The sequence below is a fragment of the Rhipicephalus microplus genome, chromosome X (assembly GCF_043290135.1).
Source record: "Rhipicephalus microplus isolate Deutch F79 chromosome X, USDA_Rmic, whole genome shotgun sequence".
NCBI classification, from domain to species: Eukaryota; Metazoa; Arthropoda; class Arachnida; order Ixodida; family Ixodidae; genus Rhipicephalus; species Rhipicephalus microplus.
Genome location: NC_134710.1, coordinates 216,491,123 through 216,498,935, shown reverse-complemented (window position 1 = coordinate 216,498,935; position 7,813 = coordinate 216,491,123). Strand labels below are relative to the sequence as shown.

At 44.0% G+C, this 7,813-nt stretch overlaps 1 long non-coding RNA gene across 1 annotated transcript; it reads left to right on the top strand.

Annotated features, from left to right (window-relative positions):
• Window positions 1-3,125: 3,125 nt before the first annotated feature.
• On the top strand, window positions 3,126-7,473 carry LOC142775974 (uncharacterized). The gene is made up of 3 exons (XR_012887199.1): window positions 3,126-3,214; window positions 3,784-3,950; window positions 6,767-7,473. It is a non-coding gene; the product is annotated as an uncharacterized LOC142775974 (long non-coding RNA).
• Window positions 7,474-7,813: the final 340 nt, after the last annotated feature.

The window sequence follows — 7,813 nt, the reverse complement described above, 5'->3', positions numbered from 1 at the left end:
TAGTTTTGCAAGTCCTGCGTGCTACACGTATACGTTGCATTTTAGTAATTGATGCTTTCTGTCTGTGTCCATGTTAAAGGCACATAGAAAGCAATTGTTGTATATTTATTTTTCCACACTGCTTTGTCGCGCTCGCATGCATGGCCTGGTTCATACGCTGCGAAACCTCCCACACATTGCGTCAACTTTTCACTCCTTCCAGTGGCGAATATACTTAACAGCATTCGAAAGCGGAGTGTAAAGTAAGCGTATGGGGAAGTAGACATAGAGGGGTAGGAGGTAATACTTTGTGAATACTACTGGTAAGATATAAAACATGTTATGGCGTTAAAGTAAGTAACTGTATAAGATACGCACACATGTGCGTTTCTTTAGGCGGTATTTTTGAAAATAATAGGCCTATGACCGTATTTTTAGAAATATTTGATAACACGCCTATAGGCGCCTATAGAAGTGTACCGAAATTCCTCTTTTGCAGCGGAGTTCCCTAGCGAAATGGGTATATACTCGTAACATGAGTTTCAAACGACATATTACAAAAACTTGATGGTAAACTTGTCTAAACGGCTGCGTGAAAGCGGCTGTCGTAGGTACATGTGAAACATTTGGGGGAAGTCACAGCCGAATGCATCTGCTTCCTTCAACCATTAAAAATCGCGCATTATTTGATATGATTGCGGGGAATTAACGTGCCGAAACCACGATATGATATGGCCTCTGGCTAATTTTGGCCACTTTCTTTGGCGGGAACCTAAATCTAAGTATACACGGAGGTTCTTGCACCCCGCCCTCCCCTTCTAATCGACCAAACTCAAAAGAGCGATAATCGAGTTTTAGCGCTCATTCCAGACAATATCATTAGCTTTACATGGGTCTGGTTACAAAACGGGCCTAGTGGTGTTCCTATGTTTTGCATCAGTAACGTTTCCAAGCATATTGTACTTTGAACTTTATTTCCAACACAAAACAGTTGGGTAATCCCCAGGCAAAAACGCTGTTAAAAACAGCTTGAGGGGACCTGGGAGACCATACAGACAGCAGTGAATGGATAGTCGCAGAGAAAAAAACAACATAACTGTATAAATTATACAATTTTATAAATAAACATCAAAGGTACGACAGAAAAACAAATAAAAAGATACAGCATAATGCACAGATACCGCGAAATGAATGTTACACAAAAATGCACATCAAGGTTCAACACACAATATAAACGAAAGTGAATAAGACAGGTACATTTAGAAAATGAGAACATTTGAAACACATAATAATGTTGGATAATGCAAGAAAAATGGTATGACGACATGCATGAGCTTATGGTGTAATGACTGTGTGCTCATTTATTATAAATAGTCTTATTTGTTATTTTTAATTGATAGAGTGAAACATCAAAGTTTATTTGTAAAGATACACGGTTTATTAGGGTGGGTATCTGATAAGTGAGGGCTGATATTCCATAATTTGTTCATGTTCGTGGTATTAGTGTCTGCTTATTGCGTAGAAGGTAACGTTCTGACTTTTCATTTGCAATGTTCAGCATGCAGATTATGTTCATGCATGTACATGAGGAGTTTATAGTCATATAAATTGCTTGCTTTAAGCAGATTGGGCTTAATAAATAGTGGATTTGTTGATAAGTGTATTGGCTCGCCAAAATATTTATCAAATAGCCTGAACGTATTCTTTTGCATTGTTTCCCGTTTTCTGTAATTAGTAGTTGTTGTGGTACCCCAGACAAGTGTGCTGTACGATAAGCGGGAGTAGAAATGCGCATAGTATATCGCATTTTTTTAGATGTAAAGGAATTAAATCTGAAAGTTTGAATATTTCACCGATAGCTCTGCTTAGTTCTCAAGTTAGTTTATTGATGTGTGTATTCCACGACATGCTTTCTTCAAACCACACCCCATAAATTTCTGGCATTTTACGCGCTCTAAAACAGTGTCCTGAAACGTTAGCGTAATCTGGATGTCACATGGTTTATTAGGGGGCCTTAAGAAGACATAATTAAATTTATTTATATTTAGGGCTAGTTTATTTGCATGAAGCCATCCATCCAGCTAAACAAGATTCTGATGACATCCTAAACGCAGAGTAAATGCATGCCACAGTCCCCAATAGAGCTACAAGGAAAGTGACCGTTCCTAATAGTATACTGACGCGCAGTTATTTGTCGAGATATCAATATAACCGCATAAGTTTTATAACAACGTTCATCAATCAGTGTTTTATGCTGAATTGTGCTTTCGCATTCTTCCCATACGTGCGAGCTGAATTCATTTAGAAGTAAACATTCTTTACACTGCGTGGGAAAATTGCGCACACGTTAAATAAGTAACAGGCCGAGCAACTATTATTATACAAGAAACTGGTGCACCAAGACCAGGAGCGATCGTCAAGCGGAGTTCATTCTATTCTGCCGCATATTCGGTGAAATGCTAGCATAAATAGCTCCTTTCCTCTCGTTAGGCTAACTGCAAATTGGCATATCAGGTTTTGCCTTGCACTCTACCGAACATACAGAAGATACAGCGAACTATTTGGCAGCTGTAAGCAGCAACCTATACTGCCGCCGTATAGATCCCCCGAGGTAGAAACGAAGAGAAGCCATTGAACGAGAATTGACCCTGGCTGGACTCCTGAGGTCGCATGAAATGGGAGGGAAGAGAGGGAGAGAGAGAGAAAACCTTGCGTAAGCAGTTGGACGCGCGCTTAGGCGCTTCGTGCGGTTGCAGAGGTGGCGGCACAGCAGGCGAGGAACGATACGGGACTCTCGCCGCAAGTCTAGGGGGCAGTCGATCTAGGCTGGCCGGCTGCCACCTTGGCCTCTGCCGGGGTCCGTCAGCGGCTGCTCTGTTTGTAAATAATGCGCTTTGCCCAAGGCCACGCTCTGCTCCATTCTGGCTGGGCGTCGTTTTTTCCTGCCGTGCGCTGTTTGTTTTTTTTCTTTGCTCTCTGCCGAGCTGCACAAAGAAAGATTACGCGTTGTCGTGGGGCCCCTGGATGGTGGGAGAGGGCTGTTGCAGAAGGGAGTTCAGTCGGAGCTGCCTCGAGGCGGGGAAGGACGGAAGAGAGGCTTTCAAGGTGGGAGCGAGGCTTCTAGGCGTGGCACGAGGAGTGACAGGCCCCTTCCCACCGAGAGAGCACACTCGTTAATATGCCTCTCAGAAAGCTCACGGCGAGCGCGAAGATGGGCGCTGTATGCACGGATCCGGTGAGCGTAGCTGTGCGTGATGAATTCCAGGGTAAACGGAGTTTTTAAGTGGCGCGTACAGGGATTTCCGACCGGTACACTTTGCTGTGCCACTAACCGATATTTTAGATATTCTGCGTGCCCCCAAAAAACAGAAACGTTCGTGCGCCATGCTCAACTCAAGCCTGCTACAAGTTCGCGTGTTTTTTTTTTTGTTTTGTTTTTTACCGTGAGCGGGTTACGCATCGGTTGGTTGGGAATGGACGAACGGGATGCGGGAACTTAGAAAAAGCGCAACGGCTACGCTTCGGCTACGGGGCACTTGCGGAAAAAAGACCCGCCCGAACCACAAGCACTCTTGTAAAGAAGCTAGACATTCAGAAAGCCACGAAAAATTTCGCTACGTTGCTCGAGAGCTACAGCAGCAGAAGGACCACAATTGAATCAATCCCCTGTCACTGGTATAATAATAATAATAATAATAATAATAATAATAATAATAATAATAATAATAATAATAATAATAATAATAATAATAATAATAATAATAATAATAATAATAATAATAATAATAATAATAATGCTTTTAGGTCCCAAAACCAAGATATGATTTAGAGACGCCGCAGTGGAGGGTTCCATAAATTTCTACCTTCTGGTGTTCGTGCACTGACATCGGCCACAGTACCCGGGCCTCTACCATACTGCCTCCATCGAAATGCGACAGCCGACATCGAACCCGCGACCTTCGGCCCAAAAGGTGAGAACCGTATAGCCACTGATCCACCGTGGAGGACTGGTAAGATGTGGTTTCCCGCAACAGCACGGCATGGGTCATCGTTCGATCGAAACTCTGCAATATATCGCGCTTGCCACTTTGTGTCGAAGCGCACATTTTAAATGCCCGGTAAAGTATCCAGCGTCGAGCCGCAAGTTGACCCGCGGCTTGCCACTCGCATCTGTTGTGGCCGCGTGTATACTGTAAGACATACAGTTATTATATTCTTTGTTCCAGTAGAATTTAAATAATGAGAACAAACTTCGCACGGATCTGATTAGCACCATTCCAATTTCAGTCTGTACATTTGTAATAAGGCTGTAGCTGAATATGGCATCCGTAGTCTGAATGAACAAATAATACAATCAAAATAGATAACTAGATAGAAATATTCCCAATTATTTTAATGGTTACCTACTTTTGAGACATGTGTTGGGAATATTGAAGCGGTATTGCTGGCCATGCCTGATTAGCAGAAATAAACCTAATAAACCCACGCTTAAACTGTGCTCCCAAGTATATTGGCCTCAGAAAGCATTGTCTTACCAGTTACTGAATTATTGCTATGCTAGTGCGTTTTCAGCGGATTTTGACGACTGTTACGTTAAAAGTCGTGCTATAGCCACATACTTCACGAAGGCGTACACCTTTCGCACAGGAATGGCGGATAGCTGCCGATGCGAATCGTGCGACACTGACGAGACAATGGAACGTCTACTGTGTTCGTGTGATCGTTTTGCAAGCGAACGCAACTTGCTACGCGAAACGTTAGAGACACTAAACAGTAGACTTTTTTCCCTAGAGAAGATCCTCGGTTCATGGCTCTAGCAAAGCGACGCGAGCATTGCTAGGTTTTCTAAAGACGGCCGAACTACGCGACCGCTTATAAGCGCGCAATGTACAAGGTCGCATGTACCCACACGTTGCCCTTCACTCCTCTCTTTCATCTCTTTTAACCCCCTCACCCCTTCCCACAGTGCAGGGTAGCAAACCGGACGTGCTTCTAATTGACCTCCCTCCTTTTCATTTCTTCCCTTCCTCCTTCTCAACAGAGACTACTTGTATTAAATTGCACAAATAAAAAGTACGCATTAAATTGAATCTATAAACTAAATGCCACTTTATATACGTCTTCTTGAAGCCTGCAGAGAGAAGGACTGTGAAACGAAGCTTTTTTTAAAGAACAGCTAGACTATAGTTCACATGATCGGACCTTAGTTAGGGAACATTTTTAACCTTAGACACCTGGAGATCGCAATTTTTCCTGATGGTAATACCATACAGTTCCCTAAAGACAATGAAAAATGAGGGACAGTACATGTTTTCTGTGACGTTCATTTAAAAAAATGCAGTTTGAAATAAAATACATTATAATTAGGTGGTGTATGTGTGCGCAATATTCCCGTGTTTTCTTCTCACTGGTAATTTTTTTGTCGTTGATGGTGATGCTTTTTTTTATTCCTGTATATGGCATTTTTTTACCGTTACTTGTGAGTAGTCGATCCCAGTGTTTGCAGTTGTAGCTGGGTTAGTTCGCAATTTCACCAGAAAACTTCAACGGTGCGAACTAAGATAGGCGCAGGAAAGTTCTGGATATACGTAACAAGATAAAGCTATTGACGCATCGGCTACGAGAGACCTCGTACAATGATAGGTAGCTTTTTTGGACAACCTGGTGTTCCGGCCATGAAATCATGTTTGCCCGCCAATGAAAACAGACTAGGAATAGACAGTGTATCTCACGTGAAGTCCCTATATAGACGAAGTTTATGCAGCCCTCTTCCCCGTGTAGGGTGGCAAACTGGACTTAGTCTAACCTTCCTACCTTTCTTATATTTTTTTCTTCTCTTTTTCTCTCTGCACCCAGAAAAAACGGTCATCTTTTTGCGTTAGAACTTTGTCAACTCGCCATGTTCGGATAGCTTCAAGTGGTTATACGCACTACACCTGCCACTCAAGCCGCGGCGTTCTGGCTCAGCTCGTATCCCGTGCGGCCCTGACTGTGTCCCATCCATCTTGTCGAGACACCGTATGATGACGCGACTGTTGTCAACGGGTTCTTCCGGTTGGCTTGAACACAGCCTGCTCCATGGGACGCATAGTTCTTCTGTCTCGTTACCGCGGCGATAGCAGCCTCGAAATGAGATTTGCCTACGACATTGGCACCGCCTGTGTTACGCCCGCACTGCTTCCTCTCCCACTTGTCTTCCTACGTTTGGGGTTCTTTGATGCGAAACATTGTGCGCATGACTACTCAGAGAAGATTTTTTTTTCAAAGGCGTTATATAGCGTTGTTACTCACTCGAATCACTACGCTCAGGGTAAGAATTAATAAAGTTGTGAAAGAATTAGGGTAAGAATTAATAAAGAAGTGAAAGGTACGATACTGTGCTAAGTAACAAATAACAAGGTAGACATGTTTATTTTTTAATATTAATTAAGTTTCATTGACCTTCAACGAGCAATTTCGAAGACTGTAGGTCGTATTTAAAATCTTTGTCTATTAATAATACTTAATGACCCTCTTTGCTTTCTTGGAAAGTTTGCTGTTTCTCATTTGCTCAGTGCATTCTGCTACAGTTATAAAGTCAAGGACTTATATTGACTAAGTTTGCAGTCAGGCACACTTCTTCTATAGGCGCTAAAAGCGCAGCCGTTATGACATCACAGAGGCGTGATGAGGCGCTGCACTGAAAGCGCTATAGAAAAATAGACGTATAGTTGGTCACTCTCTTCTTCGGTCTCCTTTCTAGTATGATGTCGTTCGGATGTTCCAGGAAGACTGATGGTCTTTGCAGATTCTCCGTGCTACAGGCTCAGCCGCGGCCGCCTTGTCAGCACTTGCCATGGAAGAAACCTGTCGACTGTCCTTCGCGAGGAGTTTCAAACCAGCGGAGATGGCCGGCCTCCTCCTCCCGGCGCTGGAGGTGCCCTGTCGGGCGGCTAGTGGAGTATCTGATCTGTGGCGGCTTAGGCGCCCAAGGCCTGGCTACCAAGCTACACTCCTTTCAAGCCAGCTGTGTCTCGCTTCTCCGAGCACCGTCGCACGTTGGTATAGGAGAAGGCACACACACTAACAAAGAAAACACATCTCACGACGACAGCGCTCAGCCGCCTGGTCCTCGCCTCGGGATACATGCTATAGGCACGCCTTGCAGCGGCGGCTGCTCAGATGGCATTTAGAACCCGAGTGGCCAAAGTGGAGTCCCCTTCAACTTCGCGACCGGGGCATCACCAGATCCACGGAGGGCCATCTATAGAACCGGCTTGCCCTCACCACGTTCCTGAACAGAGACAGTGCTTTTCATCACTGATCTCCTGCCCTGCTGTTCCCATCTTCTTCCGCTGTTCACATTCTCACAGATGCTGAGTCGTGCTCCCTAATAGGGCTGTAGAAGGCGGCGTCTTTTACATATCTCACCCACATCTCTTTCTCTCTGTCATGTGCGGTGTTATGCTAATTTGACAAGGTAGGTCAGGTCACCGAGATAAAATGTTTTCTAAACCAGTTAGTAAGTTATTTATTTATTTAGTTAGTTAGTTAGTTAAGGAAGTCTCAGCTGGGAATTTTAGTTTTTCAGCAGCGTATCAATCCGATATTCATAAGCCCCGCTTTTACCATATCATATATGGTTGATATAATGGCGTGACTTCATCTGCATGCTTAATACTAAAGATTGCATTGAACTAATTGTGTACTTTAGCTCATTTGGAAAACTTTCCTCGCCCCGCCGCGGTAATCTAGTGGCTAAGGTACTCGGCTGCTGACCCGCAGGGCGTGGGTTCGAATCCCGGCTGCGGCGGCTGCATTTCCGATGGAGGCGGAAATGTTGTAGGCCCGTGTG